This window comes from Lepidochelys kempii, chromosome 10 (genome assembly GCF_965140265.1).
Source record: "Lepidochelys kempii isolate rLepKem1 chromosome 10, rLepKem1.hap2, whole genome shotgun sequence".
NCBI classification, from domain to species: Eukaryota; Metazoa; Chordata; order Testudines; family Cheloniidae; genus Lepidochelys; species Lepidochelys kempii.
In genome coordinates this window covers 49,406,895-49,428,195 of record NC_133265.1, presented here as the reverse complement: position 1 = coordinate 49,428,195, position 21,301 = coordinate 49,406,895, and the positions used below count along the sequence as shown (strand labels likewise).

At 41.4% G+C, this 21,301-nt stretch overlaps 2 protein-coding genes across 15 annotated transcripts in view; one reads left to right on the top strand and one right to left on the bottom strand.

Annotated features, from left to right (window-relative positions):
- The window catches only part of PEAK1 (pseudopodium enriched atypical kinase 1), a 239,360-nt gene extending 226,968 nt beyond the window's left edge, over positions 1 to 12,392 (bottom strand). For 9 of the 13 annotated variants that reach the window (XM_073303500.1, XM_073303490.1, XM_073303483.1 and 6 more), the window contains exon 1: positions 12,020 to 12,183. The gene's annotated coding sequence lies outside the window, so the exon portion shown is untranslated. Of the gene's footprint in view, positions 1 to 43; positions 646 to 12,019; positions 12,184 to 12,203 lie in introns of those variants that run through there. The other 4 variants (XM_073303488.1, XM_073303487.1, XM_073303494.1 and 1 more) reach the window with 2 other exon arrangements.
- A 316-nt stretch (positions 12,393 to 12,708) lies between these two features.
- Positions 12,709 to 21,301, top strand: part of HMG20A (high mobility group 20A) — a 70,943-nt gene continuing 62,350 nt past the window's right edge. Inside the window, exons 1-2 of one of the 2 annotated variants that reach the window (XM_073303479.1) lie at positions 12,709 to 12,841; positions 14,205 to 14,268. The gene's annotated coding sequence lies outside the window, so the exon portion shown is untranslated. The remainder of the gene's footprint in view (positions 12,842 to 14,204; positions 14,269 to 21,301) is intronic. The other variant, XM_073303478.1, reaches the window with a different exon arrangement.

Genomic DNA, 21,301 nt, shown 5'->3' with positions numbered 1-21,301 from the left:
CAAAAAGCTCCAGACAATTACAAGGAACACAGCACAAACTTACCATGACTAAAGCGCCACTGAAGCTGAGGAATCAGTCTAAAACCTTTTCAATTTCACCTTCAATCTGCAAAGCTGTTGCAGAAGGTTTTTCATGGCAACTGTTACTAACGGTATCTCTCTATCTAAGGCTAAGCGCCAGTACTCTGAATGCTACAGAATAGCATTCTTTCTGGTGCAAGCACCTTATTAGCAACTCTCATAAAAGAGCAACACTTGAGAGAGATTTTCCTCCTACTCTAAGATATACAGAGCTCACTTAAGAAACCATGAACACAACCATCACCCACACACCAACAGGTTATTAGAGTGAGATGATAATGCTGATATAGCTGCCCCCACCAATGACGATTACAGAGAAATAATGAAGTGCACTTTAAGCTGTGCACGTTTCAGTCAGCCTGTCTTGACATCTGATGAAGTGCATCCGATGAAGTGAGCTGTAGCTCACGAAAGTTTATGCTCAAATAAATTGGTTAATCTCTAAGGTGCCACAATTACTCCTTTTCTTTCTCCTTACAATGTGTATGATAATCAAGTTGGGCCATTTCCAGCACAAATCCACGTTTTCTCACACCCCCCCCACACACAAACCCACTCTCCTGCTGGTAATAGCTTATCTAAAGTGACCACTCTCCTTACAATGTGTATGATAATCAAGGTGGGCCATTTCCAGCACAAATCCAGGGTTTAACAAGAACATCTGAGGGCGGGGGGGGGGGGGGAGGAGGAAAAAAACAAGGGGAAATAGGTTACCTTGCATAATGACTTAGACCTCCCAGTCTCTATTCAAGCCTAAGTTAATTGTATCCAATTTGCAAATGAATTCCAATTCAACAGTTTCTTGCTGGAGTCTGGATTTGAAGTTTTTTTGTTGTAATATCGCAACTTTCATGTCTGTAATCGCGTGACCAGAGAGATTGAAGTGTTCTCCGACTGGTTTATGAATGTTAGAATTCTTGACATCTGATTTGTGTCCATTTATTCTTTTACGTAGAGACTGTCCAGTTTGACCAATGTACATGGCAGAGGGGCATTGCTGGCACATGATGGCATATATCACATTGGTGGATGTGCAGGTGAACGAGCCTCTGATAGTGTGGCTGATGTTATTAGGCCCTGTGATGGTGTCCCCTGAATAGATATGTGGGCACAGTTGGCAACGGGCTTTGTTGCAAGGATAGGTTCCTGGGTTAGTGGTTCTGTTGTGTGGTATGTGGTTGCTGGTGAGTATTTGCTTCAGGTTGGGGGGCTGTCTGTAGGCAAGGACTGGCCTGTCTCCCAAGATTTGTGAGAGTGTTGGGTCATCCTTCAGGATAGGCTGTAGATCCTTAATAATGCGTTGGGGGGGGTTAGTTGGGGGCTGAAGGTGACGGCTCTCAGGACTTCTCCTTCTGCCCCTCCACCGCCACGAACATGATACAGTTCTGTGGTGACCTAGAATCCTATTTTGAACGTCTCCGACTCAAGGAATATTTCCAACATACCTCTGAACAACATACTAATCCACAGAGAAATCCCTACCAACACTACAAAAAGAAGGATTCTAAGTGGACTCCTCCTGAAGGTCGAAACAGCAGACTGGACTTCTACACAGAGTGCTTCCGCCGAGTTGCACGGGCTGAAATTGTGGAAAAGCAGCATCACTTGCCCCATAACCTCAGCCGTGCAGAACACAATGCCATCCACAGCCTCAGAAACAACTCTGACATCATAATCAAAAAGGCTGACAAAGGAGGTGCTGTTGTCATCATGAATAGGTCGGAGTATGAACAAGAGGCTGCTCGGCAGCTCTCCAACACCACTTTCTGCAAGCCATTACCCTCTGATCCCACTGAGAGTTACCAAAAGAAACTACACCATTTGTTCAAGAAACTCCCTAAAAAAGCACAAGATCAAATCCGCACAGACACACCCCTGGAACTCCGACCTGGGATATTCTACCTACTACCCAAGATCCATAAACATGGAAATCCTGGGCGCCCCATCATCTCAGGCATTGGCACCCTGACAGCAGGATTGTCTGGCTATGTAGACTCCCTCCTCAGGTCCTACGCTACCAGCACTCCCAGCTACCTTCGAGAGACCACTGATTTCCTGAGGAAACTACAATCCATCGGTGATCTTCCTGAAAATACCATCCTGGCCACTATGGATGTAGAAGCCCTCTACACCAACATTCCACATAAAGGTGGACTAAAAGCCATCAGGAACAGTATCCCCGATTAATGTCACGGCTAACCTGGTGGCTGAACTTTGTGACTTTGTCCTCACCCATAACTATTTCACATTTGGGGACAATGTATACCTTCAAATCAGCTGCACTGCTATGGTTACCCGCATGGCCCCACAGTATGCCAACATTTTTATGGCTGACTTAGAACAACGCTTCCTCAGCTCTCGTCCCCTAACGCCCCTACTCTACTTGCACTATATTGATGACATCTTCATCATCTGGACCCATGGAAAAGAAGCCCTTGAGGAATTCCACCAAGATTTCAACGATTTCCATCCCACCATCAACCTCAGCCTGGTCCAGTCCACACAAGAGATCCACTTCCTGGACACTACAGTGCTAATAAACGATGGTCATATAAACACCACCCTATACCGGAAACCTACTGACCGCTATTCCTACCTACATGCCTCCAGCTTTCACCTTGACCACACCACACGATCCATCGTCTACAGCCAAGCTCTGCGATACAACCGCATTTGCTCCAACCCCTCAGACAGAGACAAACACCTACAAGATCTCTATCAAGCATTCTTACAACTACAATACCCACCTGCAGAAGTGAAGAAACAGATTGATAGAGCCAGAAGAGTTCCTAGTAGTCACCTAGTACAGGACAGGCCCAACAAAGAAAATAACAGAACGCCACTAGCCGTCACCTTCAGCCCCCAACTAAAACCCCCCCAATGCATTATTAAGGATCTACAACCTATCCTGAAGGATGACCCAACACTCTCACAAATCTTGGGAGACAGGCCAGTCCTTGCCTACAGACAGCCCCCCAACCTGAAGCAAATACTCACCAGCAACCACATACCACACAACAGAACCACTAACGCAGGAACCTATCCTTGCAACAAAGCCCGTTGCCAACTGTGCCCACATATCTATTCAGGGGACACCATCACAGGGCCTAATAACATCAGCCACACTATCAGAGGCTCGTTCACCTGCACATCCACCAATGTGATATATGCCATCATGTGCCAGCAATGCCCCTCTGCCATGTACATTGGTCAAACTGGACAGTCTCTACGTAAAAGAATAAATGGACACAAATCAGATGTCAAGAATTCTAACATTCATAAACCAGTCGGAGAACACTTCAATCTCTCTGGTCACGCGATTACAGACATGAAAGTTGCGATATTACAACAAAAAAACTTCAAATCCAGACTCCAGCAAGAAACTGTTGAATTGGAATTCATTTGCAAATTGGATACAATTAACTTAGGCTTGAATAGAGACTGGGAGGTCTAAGTCATTATGCAAGGTAACCTATTTCCCCTTGTTTTTTTCCTCCTCCTCCCCCCCCCCCCCCCGCCCTCAGATGTTCTTGTTAAACCCTGGATTTGTGCTGGAAATGGCCCACCTTGATCATCATACACATTGTAAGGAGAGTGGTCACTTTAGATAAGCTATTACCAGCAGGAGAGTGGGGTGGGAGTAGGCATTTTTTCATGCTTTATGTGTATAAAAAGATCTTTTACACTTTGCACAGTATGTATCCTATGAAGTGAGCTGTAGCTCACGAAAGCTTATGCTCAAATAAATTGGTTAGTCTCTAAGGTGCCACAAGTACTCCTTTTCTTTTTTCGAATACAGACTAACGCGGCTGTTACTCTGAAAACAGAAGCTGTTAAGTAAACTTATCTTCTCCATGGATCATTCTAGGCAGTGAGAGAGAGAGAGAGAGTCACGCTCACTAGACATACTTTCAGACTTCAAACACACACAGAGCACATTGTGCAATCTTAAGCAGTACTATCCATCCTAGAAAATGAGGGGAGGAGTGGAAAGAGAATCAGTGAGAAGTTTGGCTTCAAAAATGGATAGCACAATACAGTACAACAACTAATCCTTTAATGGAAGGCTCCTGCATAAACACGTTCTCACTATATTTCTAAGTTTGTCTCTTTTAACATGATATTATTTGAAGATTTATTTTTATCCAGTCTTTAAAACATCCTCTAAATTAAAGACTGTTAAACAATTGTGGTATATTCACTATAGCCTTGCATGGCCAGACACCTGAGCCTGCATAGAGATGCCAGTGATTTCAACGGGGCTCCGTGTGGGCTCAAGGGTGAGCTTGCAATACATTCACTGAATGACTGGGGTCTAATCCAAATGGGATATTAGGTGGGAGGGAGGCCAAATTAGCCTAAAGAGAACATATTGGGGGGTAAAGCTAATTTAATTATAAAAGGCACATTGTCAACTTGAAATCTAGGCAGTTTTTAAAAACAAGATAATATTAGTTTCAAATATTACATGTCCTTAAATCTAGTTTACAATTTTTGTTAACATTTTCCAATTTTTAAAAATTGTTTTTAAATCCCTTGTTGCTGTGCTTAAAAAAAAAACCTCACAAACAGAAGAAACTGATTGACTCACGCAATAAAAACATTGAAAAATATTTTCCCTCTAATCTCTTTCAGTTATATAGATTGTAGGAGTTAAACAACAATTGGAAAACAAGTTTTAGGCAAAAGCATGTTTTTTAAGCTGATGTCCTGTTAAAAACTGTCTGCATTTGTTCATAAAAAATGTATTATCTGTAGAAAGACCCCATTTTCTACACTTTCATTTGCAAACTTTATGGAGATGTATTCCAGATTGTATGAAGATTTTCCTGATAACATGAGATATTGTGCTCAATAGACTCCAGAAAAGTATATATAAAGACACACACACATGCACTCACCCCCACCCACCCACCCTATTTTGGTTGCAGTTTAGTATCCTCCTCTGCCCCCAATCCTACAATGAGTTCCCTGTGTATGGACCCCGGGACTGCATGGAACCACACGTAGGCAGAAATGCTCCTCAAGCACAGCACATTTTAGAATGAAGACCATGTTATTTTAAACTGCCTAGCTCCTGACTTTTAAAAGATATGATACAAGATTATTTATGTCCAACAGAATCCATCACTGATTATTTTTATATGCAACTCCTCCAAAACTATGAAATAATCCAGATATGCTTAATTTTAAACACCTAGAGATTGGCGTTTATTCTGCAAATTTTGGGCTAGTCACTTAATTTTCCGGAATAGCATGACTATTAGTTAAGACCCTGATTAAGCAAGGTACTTAAGTATCTTGCTGAACCGGTGCCTAAAAGATCACATCTTATTAAGTTTTGTTAGCAGCCTGCATTGTGATCATGGACTTCCTTTTTATCCATTTATTGCATTTCTAAAATTTCCATGACACTGATCTGTCTTCTTGAAATCAGGACTGTCAGCAACACTCTATTTCATCTTTTTGTTTTTTAAAATGTAACTGCTGACAACAGATTTTGAGTTTATAACTTAATCTTGAGGCCTTGCTCTCAAATGAAACATGGCATATAATCAGAAGGATTTTTAGAAATTATTATTCAAAAAGTCCACTTGACTATCTCCAAGATATATATGACTGGAAAGGATTTTTAAAGATTTTGTTACCCTTTTTTACACTAAAAGGTGGGGAAAAAATGCATATTCTATGCAATAAATAAGATATCCCCAGATCTAAGAACCCTGACCATTAAAATAATAAACCCTATAAGAAATAACCAAAAATTTTAAAGATTTTTAATATATGCATAGCAGATTAATGCTATTAAATACTTTTTATAATATGCTGTGTTGTTGTAACCATCTTGGTCCCTGGATATTAGAGAGGCAAGGTGGGTGAGGTAATCTCTGTTATTGGACCAAGCAGAAAACCAAAAGCTAGTCTCTCTCACCAACAGAAGTTGAACCAATAAAAGAGATTACCTCACCCACACTGTTTATAATATTTATTTAATTTTAAAAGATGCCTAACTGATCACAGATGTATACCACTAGTGACCAAAGTACAGCTGCAGCTATTGTAATGTTGCTCATTTGGCACCATCATAATTTTATAATAATAATATTAACTGCAACCTGTCAGAGTCTCATACCAACGTTATTCAAAAAACTCATTGAAAACTAGGCCCAGACATCACAGATATGGGCCATGATCTTGGTAAGGGATCCGTCCATGTGGTGGTTCGACTGACTTCATTGAGACTTGCAAGGGTGTAGAGTTTGTGTGGATAGATGCCTTGCTAGGGCTGATGCCAGAGTCAATCCAGATTACAAGCACTCTCATAAAAGGTAACTGCAGCATCATAACACAGTCCCTCCATGGCATGTCTATAGTGGAAATGCTGCAACTGCACCTCTGTAGCGTAGACAGTCACTACAATGATGGAAAGAGTTCTTCAGTCACTGCAGTAAATCCATCTCGCCAAGAAGCAGTAGCTAAATCAACAAGAACAACAATTATTTTTCCCCCCCATCAACCGAGCACAGTCTACACTGCGGCTTAGGTCATCTTAACTAACGCCATGTCTACTTTAGCACTTGTATGGGCAAAACTTTTGTCATTCGGGGGTATGAAAAATAACCCCACCCCTGAGCGACATAAGTTTTGACGGCATAAGTGCTTGTATGCACAGCGCTATGTTGGAAGTAGACACTCTCCCATCGACAGAACTACTGCCTCTCGCTGAGCTGATTTTATGTCGACAAAAGAGCTCTCTCCCGTCAGCATAAGGCAGCTACAAAAGCGCTCTTACAGGGGCATCGCTGTACTGATACAGCATTGCCTCTGTAAACTTGTAAGCGTAGACCTGGCCTAAGACTCTGAAGGGTGAATTTTTCATACCCCTGAGCAATGTAACTAGGTTGATCTAATTTTCTAGTACAGATCAGCCCTCAGAAGAGGAGTCCAGTTCATGGTTACCTCACATATTCTGAATGCAAAATGGGTGTAAAACACAACCACCCTGACTTAGTGTCATTTTATACTGGTGTAAATAACCACACAGGGCGCAGAACAGTGGTGAAGGGGTTTCAGAAACATAGCACAGTTCTGTAAATATAAGCCAACTTAGTCCCATCTACACAGGCAAAACCAGGCCACATTATAATATTTGCACTCCTGCTGTTTTAACCTCTCCCCCTAATGTGGTAAATTGTGTATGGTAGATGGGTCTTTACAAAAAAGATACTAACTTCAGAAACATTCCCACTGCCCAGCTTGGCTTTATGCACATTTCAACTAATCAGCCAGTCTGTGGTTACAGTAAACCAGCAACACCAAACCACAATTTATTTTTATTATGATACACAATTATAATATTGGACAACTAGATAGAACTGCTGAAGATACTGATTAAAAATAAATTCTTTACTTGTGTCACCAACATCTCTGGCATATTAAAGTAAAATAATTTTACAAGTCTAATTTTTACTTCACCATTTATGCTGTTTACTTGTAATATTTCACTCAGCTTTGACAATTAAACTAGACTAGTCAGTTTTATTTCCTGCTGTGGAGTCTGAGTTTTCATTACTATACAAGAATATTTAGGAGGGTGGGGAAATCATGAAAGCATTTCTGTTAACATTGCATTAAATTCATCCATTTAAGCTCTAAACAGGACCCACACAAGTATGCCTGTAAATCCCCTATGGGCCACAGAAATGGTCTCTGTGCCAGCCCCACATGGGCCAGCACAGAACGATGGGATCAGGAAGGCCGAGGGATGGCCAAGGAAGGTGTAGTTTCAATGGCCCAATGCACTAACTAAATCGCATGGAGGGACTACAACCTCTGTTTCAGCCTGAGCGCTGTGTTGGGGATGAATTTCTCCTCCCCAAAACCTTCAGGCTATCTAATTTATGTAGCTGGAAAGAATTTGGACTCCCTTCACCTCCTCCCCCACAATAAACACTACATTTTGGGACTAATATGACTGGACTGTATCCGTTTAGAACTTTGCTCCAACTAAGACACAAACCAAAAAATGCTAAGACGTGCTATTATTATGTTTTCAGAGGGTAAAGAATTGGTGAGAATGACAATATATAACAGTAATTCATTCGAGAATGAATAAAACATTTCATTATTATTATAATTCCGGAACAGATATTTTAATCTCATTTTTGTCTTTAAATATCTCTTTATTTATAAAGAAATTTCCTTACAGTGTTTACATTTGCAATATTTCCCTGTGTGACGGATTCTCTCTCAACATTACATCTATAGCAAAATATCAAAATACAATGACATGTCAGAATGTTTGCTGTGACTCTGATTGCATATGAGGGAGCAGCTCGGCAGGATTCCATCAGGCATAACAGCTCAGGAAGCCGGAGTAAATGTGGAAGCTAATAGTACGTAGACCTATGGTCTGAACCAGGCTTAACAATTCATTTAGAAATCTTGGGCTCCTCTTGTCAAGGCCTTAGGAGAAGAGGGAATCCAACAGTCACATGTGCAAAACAAGACAGATGACAACCCAGTCAGCACCATCAGAAAGACAACCTTGTCAGCATGTGGCCAGATAGAAGAAAAGGAAAGATAAAAAGGAGTCAAAGCAGCAGCTCCTATCAGACTAGGAGGCAATGCGGAGGGGCTCATGAGTACCTCTGTACTCTTTTCCAGTACTAATGAGTACAAGTACTAATGGGAGGTTAATTTTAAACAGGGAATGAGAGGAGGGCATAAAAGGGGCAAGAAATCGAAAAAGGACCGCAAAAGAAAGAGGACAGAACAAAGGCATAGGTGCAGAAATGAAAGAACAACACAGGAGAGAAAAAGAAAAAGAAAAAAGATGTTATATCTTGGTATTTTGATCGTATGTTTATTTTGTGTACATGTTTCCTAACATGACAGAGATGCTTAACAGCAATCACTAACATCTGTGAGTCCAAACCAAAACTTGTGATCATTGTGTGGCTAATGTCAAAGGTCTGACTGCCCTGATTACACAAGAGACCATTAAAGTTCTGTTAGATCAAAAATATGTCCTTCTTTCCTAATGTATTAAATTGATTATAATTAATATATTTGGTAAGCATATGCAAAATAATTATGTATTTAATCAAGTAAATAAAATCTAAAAAGGGTTTATATGGAGTTATGTATCCAGAAATAGGTATAAAGAAAAGGAGTACTTGTGGCACCTTAGAGACTAACAAATTTATTTGAGCATAAGCTCAAAGGTGTGGAATGGTCCTTTCCACAGATATACCCCTTTCCCACCCCAAAAAAAAGCATAAAATGTACTGAATGGAAACTTTAGTGCATTGTGACTTTTCAACACAACGGTATAACAACATAATATGTTGTTAAACAAATATGCAGTAAATCTAATGGCTTCTGTCCTTGAATGAAACTATCCATAATATTAACAACATATTTTTGCGCTTAATGTAGCGAGGTAAAACTGACCAGCATCAGTAAAGATCTAGAATTAAACTTGCTGAGGTCACTAGATTCATCTCTTGGTTTAAAATTATATCTTCTGCCCAATATCTTAAAAAAACACACACTACCTGCCATTGCAGTTCATGTGTGAATGAGTCACCCAGAGTCAAGATAAGCCAAACAATTTAAAAGTAGTAATCTGGGAAGTCAGAGAATGGAGCTACCCATAAGGACGCTCTGACAATAAGGTAACCCCATCATGAAATAAGTATGTAGGATTACTCATGGAAAGTTACTCATGGAAAGTGGATAATTCACTTCTTACATACTTCAACACTGCAGAGAGCAATATGAGGTTTTCCTGTAGCACACGCTAGAGCACTAACTTTGCCAGACGCTTTGTCTGGAGAAATCATCAGTAGCTAGTTTGCAGAACAAAAATCTGTAAGCTAATATGGAATCAGGTGAAGAGCTCTAACTAATCATGTTAAACCTAAGGCAGAGTTACAAAGCAAAATGTTCAGCAATATAAATGCCTTCTTACTGTATTGTTCAGAATCAAACCATCTATCCAAATGAGGACAAAAGTCAATTCATCAGTCAAATATAGCCACGCAGAACTAAATGAATCTAACTTGAAACAGAGACAGGCTTTTTTTTTTTTTTAAATTATAGGACAACCAGTTTTAAATAACTTTCATTTAACTATAGATTTTGAATTCCATCAAATCTGGAGTAAATGTCTCAAGACCTCAATTCTGGATCTTACAGCAACTGTTTTATTTAGTATTTTGTAAAGAATTCTTTCATTCTTTATTTTATTTATCCTGTAAAGTGACATTTTTAGACATATGGGATCACAAATTCAGGAGTGAAGTGTTTTAACAGACATGAGACAACCCTTAAAACATCTACAATAACAGAAGAAACTTCAGAGTCCTACAAACTGATCAAAGTGCACAGTTCTACAAAAAGAAGCATCCAAAATATAACTAATATAAACAGAAGCAATCTTTCTAGGGAAGAGGCCCTGATCAACTCCAAGCTGGGAGGCATACCAATGAATGTTTCCTCTAGTGCCAGCCAAAAAGAGCATGGCCATCTTGTGTCAGATACCAGCTGCTCAGTAAATAATGATAATCGCTGCACTACATAAACACCTTTTTTTACCCAGTATTACAAAGTAGATTCTAATGAATAAACTTCTCAGTCCTTCATATCTGGTCCCAGCTCAACCTTCGGGTAAAACAGTAGAAAAGATAAGGAGAGACAGAGCCATACTGATCAATCTGCCAAATCCCAAAATAAGGGACAAAAGAGAATAGTACAACAGAAAAGCTTAATATAATGTAGAAAATAATTTGGTATTTGTAAATTAACAGTTTTAATCTCATTTTCTTTATGCCAATAATATACGATAATAAAAACGAGAGGAAACCAGGGTCTGTGAGGAGTAGAAATAAACTGGAGTCTGTAGCAATGTTTTACTTGTAAAATTCCTAGAAAGTGGAAATAGACAAACAGCCCAAAAAAATCTCAAAACTGCAGACTGAGGTAGACTGTGTTGCAACGTATTTAGCAAAGGAGCATGCTGAAAATGCAAAACATATATACACAGAGAAATAAAAATTAAGTTTCTTTATTAAAAAATTAGTGTCAGGATACCTCTAATTTGAAAAATACAAGGGAGGTAGCAACTGCCCTGGCCTTCCCAGCCTACAAATAAATAACTGGTTTGTAATAAGAAGCAGTTGAGAGAGATCTATGGACTCAATCCGGGCTGAGTGTACGGAGCTGCTGCCGCCTCTTAGCTATGTCCAAGACCCTCTCTACTCGGCAACAAGCAGCTCCGCCTCTCCCTTAAGTTTGAGGAATCCACTTAGGACTCTAGATGTTAGGGAGGAGGAGAGAAGAGGAGGGGGCAAATGAAGAGACAGGCAATGAATCCCGAGCTGCGGAAGGATGGAAACAGAGATAATTAGGCATCCTTCATTGCTGTTGTATCTTCAATTCTCCCTCAATTCCCTGCCCCCATCCCCCAGGAGACGGGGATGTCAAAAAAAGTTGATCAGCCATTTCCCCAATGTATTTCTGCTCCTTCTACTCCACCAATCCAGTGAGCAGGCGAGATAGGGCTCTTCCTTCCTTCCTACTGCCCCCCACCCCCCACCCCAACATAGGAGGCGTCCTGTAGAAGAAATCTGAGCCATGACGGGAGAGGGGAAACCATTCATTTTCCCTGAATGGTTCTTCCTCCTTCCCTCCCGCCTCCATCAGACTTCCCTCTTCACGATTAAAGGGGACAAATAACTTCCCCACCCCGGAAGACTCCCCACCCCACAGCTCCTCTCCTCTTGTCTCCTCCACGGGAGAAGGACCATTCGGGTCAGCCCCTCCCCCTCTTGCCCCCGCCCCTCAAGTGGAAGGGCTAAGACTGTCGGAGGGACATTTAAATGTCCCCTAAGTCACTTTAACTACCCCCTCCACGCTCTACTTGTCCCCTTACCTCTAAGGGGCCCCAGAAACTGGCGGGGCTGAGGGCTTCGTTCGTCACGGCTCAGCTCAGCTGCCGCCGAGCCCCGAGGAGGAGCCGACTCTGGCACCCACCGACTGACTGACTCAGACAACTAACTACTACCAGCGGCCGGCCACAGCCAGAGACCACGCCCCCCACCGCGCGCGACACTAACCTTCCCTCCCCAGCGCGGGGCACCAACCGTCACTCTCTCTACTACGCATTCGGAGGAAGGAGAATCTAGACACTCGCGCGCTCCCGAGCGCACGGGAGACCGAGCCATAAGTGCGCTCTCGCGCAAAGCGCACGCCGATTGGCTCGAATGGTGGAAAGGGCGTGGCGCCGCAGGATAGGCATGATCGGGTTGTTGAGAGATGCTCCCAGTACGGTGTAGTCAGAGCCGGTTGGAGAAGGGGAAACTACGATCCCCAGCATGCATTGCGCCCACCCACCCCCCGCCGGTCCCTTTAAAATTTGTATTACGTCACAGGGCACGCACGACAAGGTATACTGCCGCCAGCCGGATCAAATAGTTCTGTGTTGGCTTTCTGCCCCCTTTCCTTTCTCCGGCCTCAACGGTGGAGCGAGAGGAGCGGTTCTCTCTGCTCCCGCTGTCGATTCCCTTGCGGAGTCTTCCTACTGGGGGAGCAGGACCGGGGAGGCAGGGTGTGAGGGGGCGGAGAGATCTGTGCGGGGCAAAGGGAAGGGTAATGCGGCTGTGTGTGTATGTGTTTGAGGCTGGAGGAGCCTGAGTGGGGTGAGGGGATTGCGCTCCGTAGGGGGACCCCCTCCAGGAAAGCCATCTTGCGGCAGGTCAGTAGAGAAGGTCTGGGAAGCTCCGAGACCCACGTATCCCATCTTCCCGTTCGTGCGGTGCGTGAGGGCCTCTCTGCTTCACTGGGGCGGGGGACACCCCCGTGCCCTGGCTCCTAGGGGAAGGGGGGCCTGCCTCGGCACTCAGACCCCAGCAGGAGGTGGGGCAGGGGAAACGTGTCTTCCTCCAGCTTCCAGCCCCAGCAGCCTTTAGTCAATCTCAGCCCCAACTCCCCACTCGCTTCTCTTGTGACGGGAGAGGAGGGGATGAGCCACTGGGCTTCCTAGCCCCCATCTCCACAAGACACCAAAGGAAATCGGGGAGTAATCTCTAGAATGGGGAGCCAGGGCTTCGTGTGGGGATGAGGGTTTGGAGGGTAAAGGAGGGTCAAATACATCTGGGGCCTCTTCTCATACAACCCCCATATCTGTTAAGGCACAAGAGGGGCAAAAATGTTGGTGGTCCTTTAATTTCTTTACTCCATAAACCTCGACTGTCCTATGAGATGATAGGTAGTTGATACTAAAAACTGCAAGATTTCACGACTGGGGAGATTTAACTGCTAGTTCCTGTAGAATTTAAGCTTCTAGTCCTTGGGTTTGCAAAGAAAGTGTAACAAACCTGAACAGTCTTCTTAAATCTTCAGGTAGACTTCTTTGGGCTTTTTCAGAGCTCAGCAGTTGCAGAATACAATTGCAAAAATAGTCAGTTTCACTACTACTGTCAGGGACCAATGGATCAGCAGTAAAACAGATGAGAATGATGTCGGTGCCATGTTCTTTCTGCTTGGGAGAGCTATGAGCAGGTGCTTGCAGGAGAAGTGAAGTAGTAGAATTGCACCTACCTTGCTGCGGAAGGGTAAAAATACATCCTTCCACCCCCTCATAGCAGCCAGGAAACTTTGTAGGGAGAGAGAGAAAAGGAACTGCTGGAAGCAAGAAGCAGCTTTAGATTTATCAAACGCCACCTATCTAGAGCCCAATTTGAAAGACTGGGATGGCACTCACCTTACCAGCAGATGGAGGCTGGTCTTCTTACCGAGGCATTGCCTCTGAAATTTGCTGAGGGAGGGCAAGCATATTTCTCACTGGTGTATGGGATGTAGGCTTAGACCACTTGCTAGTAGGTGGTAAATTTTTCAAACCCTTATTATCCTTATTTTACAGATGTGGAAAGTGAGGCACGTAGGAGTATTAACTTGGTTAAGGCCACATAACAAATCAACCATAGAGCTGGGACTAGAAAGTGAGAGAACACTTACTGTCACTTTAGAATGTTGGTGTGTGGTTCCTGAGAATATATAACAGCATGTTGAAAATAGATATTTATTTAATTGATTATGATGGTTATTTAAAATGCTAGGAAACTGCAGCAGACACAGATAAGCATGGCAACACGTTATTTGGCTGCTACTTCAAGATGAAAGGTTAATGCCTTTTTTTTTAATGTTTATTTTAATGTTTTCTAACAATTCCTAGCAGAGATGACTGGCTGCATTAACAATATTTGCTTTTCTAAAGCATTTTCTACACAGTGATTACAAAATGCTTTGCAAACACTAAAGATTATCCTCATTTTAGGATTGGAAAAACTGAGGCAGGGAGAATTACTTTCCTGTATTACACTGAAAGTCTGGTAGAACTGGGTTTGGAACTCCTGATTCCAAATTCTTGACTTTAGCCATAATATCTTTCCTTAGTTTTGTCGTAAGTCCTTCACCTCAGGGCTTGAAAAGATTACAAGATACTTTTTAGCTGGAGAACTAACTCTGTTATCCCAGAGGTGGTTATGGAGGATGAGATGTGTGGGCTGACCAACAGTGAGGCCCAGGGGCAACACGTTGGAAGAAACCCAGTTCATCTCCCACCAACAGTTGGGAAGAGGGTGAGGATACTGAATTTTCTACTAGGTAGCTGTCTCTAGCACCCACAAATAAGTTTCATCTGTTTTATTTACATCTAGCTGTTAGAAGGGGGTGGCAGAGAGAAAGAACTTTCTATCTTTCCTTTCTTCTGTCCAGAATCTGTGCCATTATCTTTCTCCCAGACACTACTGGTTTTATTCTACCTCTATCCCCCCAACTTTCATTTATTTATTTTAAGGGAAGGTATGTTGCAGGGGAAATAACTCCAGTGCTTGCAGTGGATGCCTGTATGGCTAATTGTTTTCTAAGCAGCAAGTGCTTGAAATTGACATTCTTGACAGTTTCACTGGTGCACACCAGCTTTTGAATAGTAGCTGTGAAACTGATCAGTCTTTGCCATGCTGCTGGAGAGTGAAAGGATAGCTATGAAAATTTATCAAACATCTCCTTTCTAGAGGCCTAGAAGATAAGGTGATAAGTAACAGTCAACATGGATTTGTCAAGATCAAATCTTGTCAAACCAGCCTAATAGTTGTCTTTGACAGGGTAACAAGCCTTGTGGATGGGGAAGAAGCAGTAGATGGGGTATATCTTGACTTTTGTAAGGCTTTTGATACTGTCTTACATGACTTCCTCATAAGCAAACTAGGGAAATATAGTCTAGATGGAGCTATTATAAGGTGGGTGAATAACTGGTTGGAAAACCATTCCTAGAGACTAATCAGTGGTTCATAGTCCAGCTGGAAGGACATATCGAATGGGATCCTGCGGGGATCGGTCCTGAGTCGGTTCTGTTAAATATCTTTATAATGATTTAGATGATGGAATAGAGAGTACACTTAAAGTTTGTGGACAGTACCAAGCTGGGAAGGGTTGCAAGTGCTTTGGAGGATAGGATTAAAATTGAAAATGATTTGGACAAACTGGAGAAATGGTCTGAAGTAAATAGGAAGAAATTCAATAAGGACAAATGCAAAGTATTCCACTTAAGAAGGGAACAATCAATTGCACACATACAAAATGGGAAATGACTGCCTTGGAAGGAGTGCTGCAGAAAGGTATATGGGGGATATAGGAGATCACAAGCTAAATATGAGTCAACAGTGTAACACTTGGAAAAAAAAAATCATTCTGGGATGGATTAGCAGGAGTGCTATAAGCAAGACATGAGAAGTAATTCTTCCACTCTATTCTGTGCTGATAAAGCCTCAGCTGGAGTATTGTTTCCAGTTCTGGGTGCCTCATTTGAGGAAAGATGTGGCCAAATTGGAGAAAGTCCAGAGGAGAGCAACAAACGTGATTAGAGGTCTAGAAAACATGACCTATGAGGAAAGATTGAAAAACTTGGGTTTGTTTAATCTGGAGAAGACTGGGGGTTGAGGGGACTTGATAACAATTTTCAAGTATGTAAAAGGTTACGAGGAGGAGGTTGAAAAATTATTCTTGTTAACCTCTGAGGATAGAGCAAGAAGCAATGGACTTAAATGGCAGCAAAGGAGGTTTAGGTTGGACGTTAGGGAAAACTTCCTAAGTGCTAGGGTAGTTAAGCACTGGAATAAATTGCCTAGGGAGGTTGTGTAACCTCCATCATTGGAAGTTTTTAAGAACATGGTAGACAATTGCCTATCAAGAATGGTCTAGTTATTATATGGTTCTGCCTTGAGTGCAGGGAACTGGACGAGATGACCTACTGAGGTCCCTCCCAGTCCGACACTTCTATGATTCTACGATCTGCAGCAGAGTCACTTGAGCTATCTTTCTGCAGACTTACAAAGGCCATTTGTTGTTTGGAAGTCTCTTTGCAACTATAATGGCTGGCAATATATATTTTTTTAAATTAAGGTTTAACTTCTTCAGAAATTTATATCATAACTCTCCTCACTTGCTAGGGCAAGCTCATTCATCCTGAAAAAGTGGGTGAGTGGGGTGCCACTATGTCTCACACCGTCATCTTCCTCTTTGCCAGAATGAGAGTTGTATCCATGCTAACATTAGGTACAGATATTTCCTTTGAGCTGGATTCATGCCTTGCCACTGGTTGAAACACAGGCTTCACACAGAAATCTGAAGCATGCCTAGCTCAGAACTCGCTCGCTTTAATGCATTGCTACTACTCTGTAGTGAAGACATGTACTGGGAGGGATGGGGGTGTTTCTCAGCTGATCTGCCCCTTTGAAATGCCCTCTCTGTCATCATTTGATTAGCTGACTTTGATCTCCTCCTGGCTTCAGTGGTTGGTTTCTGTATGAATTTAAGCTTAATTGTTTTGGTTCTGTAATTCATATGTGGTATAGTACTTGCTTGTGCTTTTTGTGTGTTTTGAAGTTTTAAATTTTTTTAGGCACTGTGTTGATACCAAACACAATACCTGTGTTGGTACCAAACACAAAAAGTGTGAAGTCACTGTAGTTTGCATCTTCAGAATTAGCTCCCTTTAAGGATTTTAAATGAATTTATGTTCATGGAAGCTGCCATGCTGCATTCATCTCTGTCCATTGGACAAATACAGAGCAAAGAGGTAGCACAAGTTTTACTGTCAATCCTGGTCGGGAGGAACCACCACTATGTCCTTGGCTACATCATCCTTTTAAAAAAAAAAAAAATCTAATCTTTTTATACTACTAATGCTGCACCTCCACCAGTGGGACCACTAAGCTAGACAGGGCTGAGATGGCTGCTGGCATTTTTACTCATGTTATGTAGACCTACTCTGGGTAGCATTAAATGGTATGTTTGTAGAAAGGTTCATGCGTAGTCTACATTTGCACCTCCAGTGTTAGAGATACAACAGTGAAGAACTTAAATAAATACCAGTATAGTCATAGGGTTTTTTTAGGGTGATAGGATAATGGTGAACTGTATCATCTATAGTTCATTTAAAGGGCTTGTCTACACTAGCGGGTCTAATGAAGACCCGCTAAATCGACTGCCGATTGCTCTCCCGTGGACTCTGGTACTCCATCAGAACGAGAAGCATAAGGTAAGTTGACGGGAGAGTTTCTCCCGTTGACCAAGCGCAGCATAGACACTGCAATAAGTCAGCCTAAGCTATGTCGACTCCAGCTATATTATTCACGTAGCTGGAGTTGTGTAACTTAGGTCAACTTAACCCTGTAGTATAGACCTGCTCTAAGACCCTTCTGTTACATAGTTTAGTGAACTCTTTGACCCCTCTAACTTCTCAAAAGGGTGTTAATTGTTATGGAGGAGAAGAGGGTTGTGTGACGTGGATATGTCTGTTAGGGACTTCCATGAGACTGCTGTCTTATTTCAAGTAGGCTCCTGAATAGCCATCAGATAGCTATAACTTTGGCGACCACCAGTCAGGACTGGATTTGAACTAATTTAATGGGATAGAAGTGGAGCTAGATGATTTTTTTTTTCAGCAAATAGTGAAGTTGTTATAAAGAACATTTTGGGGGCACCAAAACTTCTTCAATTTGGGTAGAATTAGGCAAATTTTTTCAGCTGGAAAAAATTGACTTTTTAGAAATTGGTATTTTGACCATTTTGAAATGAAATATTTCAATTTTTCATTTTGAAATTACTTTAGTTTAGAAATTTGGCTACATTTATTTAGAAACTAAAAAGCACCTGAAAATGGAATGAAAAGCTAAAAAAAAACAACTCTGCATTTTCGATCAAAAATACAGTCAGAATGAAGGGGTTTCCCCCCTCCACACCCAAAAATATTTTGACTTGTGTTTTTGTTTCATTTGGGAGTAGGATTTTTCAGTTTTAAATAATGGGTTCTTTTGGTTATAAACCAAAAAAAAAAAATTCACTTTTTGGTTTGAAACTAACCAATTTGTTTTAAGTTTCAATTCACCTCCCCTAACCAAAACTCAATTATTTGCTCAGCTCTAGCTAGAAGTGAAAAGCTTCATATCTCTGCACCAATCTTGTGCCCCTTCAGCAATAGCTTTTCCTTCCAGGAAAGTTGGACTATTTTGGTTTCACACTCAAATGTTTAGAAAATGTCTGCCCAACCAAAAGAACATTAATTTCCCACAAATCTTAGATTTTAGACATTAAACTATTGTAAAACCTCCATTTGTTGATGGAGGTCTTTATTTATAATGTCCTCAGATAAATAAATAAGTGAAGATACAGTACATGGTAACAAATTACTCCCTCTCCTCTTTCTCAGGAGACTAGATTGATAGTGGACATCAGTTGATTGATTTCAGCTTTGTGTATTGTATTTCTTATGCAACATACAGTAAACAGAACCAATGTAAAATAGTGCTGGTTACTGTATTTGGAATTGTTGTGACTAAAAATGGTGGGGGGTTTTGTAAGGAAGTAAATAGAATAAGTTGTGTCATTGCTGTAGACCCAACAATGTGCCTTTAAGGCACTAGAAAGCTAATGAAGGAAGCAACTGAAATATTTATTAAATGGGCTATGTTGTAGCTTAAAGAATTGCCACCACCTGGAAGCAAGAAAAATCACTGTAGTTGAAACTGAATGACTTCAAGAAATGTCTTATTGATGACAGCAATATGTATGAAGGTCCTGGCAAAGTGAAGGCGTTTTGGTGAAAAGTGGCAGTTTTTTATTTAAAAAGGAAACCAAGAACTGTGGAATAGGGGGAAAGAATTGTGAACAAGCTTAAAATTCCTCTTTTCTTAAATATTGCAGAAGTGTCGTGACAGTTTTTATTCATTCACTGTGTTGAAAAAGGGGAGTTTGATGTGCTGGTGATCTTCGTTAGTGTTCGGGGGGGAAAAACGTACAAAATAATTGTAATGCCACTTCTTTAGAACAGTTCTTAGTTGAATGAAATTGTATTTCTAAATCACAATTTCTATGTAATGGAAGCAATAGTTAATAGCACTCTATTGTAACATAGAAATAAATTGCACGCATTAAGAAACTTTGCTGAAGATCTGTTTGGACTCTTGCTACATGAATGTTCTTCATGCTTGTTACCTTAGTTCTCCTGTGACCTAATCCATTTTTACTTCCTAGGTACTAAAATTGTTCAGACGTTCCTGTCTGGTTGATTTTTGTCTCCTTAATGTGATGGTTGTCTTTGGTGCAATAGAGGGTTTTGGCCAATATGGCCTTGTCTATCCTGGTGAAAATTTCTTTTAAGAAAAAAAAAAAAATCAGAACTATTGGAAGCCGAGTGAAAGTAGGGCTTTATCAGCCTAACCCAGTATTACATTGTTTCAATGAGACTGTTTTTCAGCAACTTTAACTAAAGCGATGTTTAAAACAGATGTGGCTGCTGGAGTCCAGTTTATGCTGTAGCTCATGCTTCTTCAGTTAAGCCGTTGTTAGAACTGATGGGAAATTTTTGTCAATTTCCCCACTGTGAACGTAGCTTGGTTCTTTCACGAATTCTCTTGGTTTTCTTTCAAAGCCTTAGACTCCTAATGGCATGTCAATTTCTAGCCTCACAAAACTGTTTATCTATTTGTTTTTGGTTTTTTGGTTTTTAGCATGCTATCAGTAAATGCTAAACTAGGGTTGATTTACAGGGCCAGACTAGCAGACTAGTCAATACCATATGAGCAAGGCCAGATTAAGGCATCCTGGAGCTCTAGGCACACTGTGACTCTGGGCCCCTGTGGCTCCATCCACTAGCAACCCCACCCACAAAAGTTAGGGACAGTGGCATGGGTCCCCCTTCTACTCAGGATTGGCTACTGAGGCATGCTTTCTATCCCATGAAGAAAAAGGAGGCATCAGGGTACTAGTAGTACTCACTCCAGCAGCTCAGATGTATCTGCTTGGGTGGATATGCCAGACCCACTGGTTTTAGAGTTAGCATCATACTGAGATTCATGGAACACTTCACACCTCTCAGAGCTGTTGTTCTGTGCAGTCTTCAGACTCACAAGGCTATTGTTGCTTTGCTTATGTTTACACTCAGTTCATGTTTTCAAGCTTTTCTTTGCAACCATCAGGGCTAGAAGATATAAAAAGGCACCTGAGACATCTCCATATTAAAATAAAAGCTGAAATTCTGATGTAATCACAAGTCCAAAATATGTAGAGCATGTCTGGTGATCTGTGAAGTGGGAGATAGGTCTGTCACTTGCCATGTACCTGGGAGAGATGGAGAAAATGAGCTGTGAAAGAAAGTTTCTGGTATGGTTATGTCAAGCTGTGTTCCCAGTTGCGCCCCATGACTTACAGATGCAGCAGCCTATAAGGTTTGCTGTTTCTCTCTCTCTGTCTCTTTGGAAACTGTCATTGCATAAGTGTGACACAAAACTTCACATGCAGCTTTATTAGGAGCAGGTAAAGAAGTGTTTCCAATATAGGGAGTAATGGCATATGCAGGTGGAATGATGCAGACTGGCCTATAAAGAGATTGTTCTCCAATCCACTTTTGGGCCTTGGTGACATTTACTTTTACTGTTCTGGCATCTATCAGGACCCACAGCATTTCAAATCATGCCATCTAAAAATGTAACTCTTGTCCTTTGTTTAATCAAATCTCTAATGAATAGACAAAAGAAGTAACCAAATATGCACCATACACAATCATATCATAATGCCTCACTTAAATCCTCCTTCAATATCTTTTAGTGCTGGGGAGGAAAGATGGGGTCTGTGGAATTAATAAGTTTGGATTCTA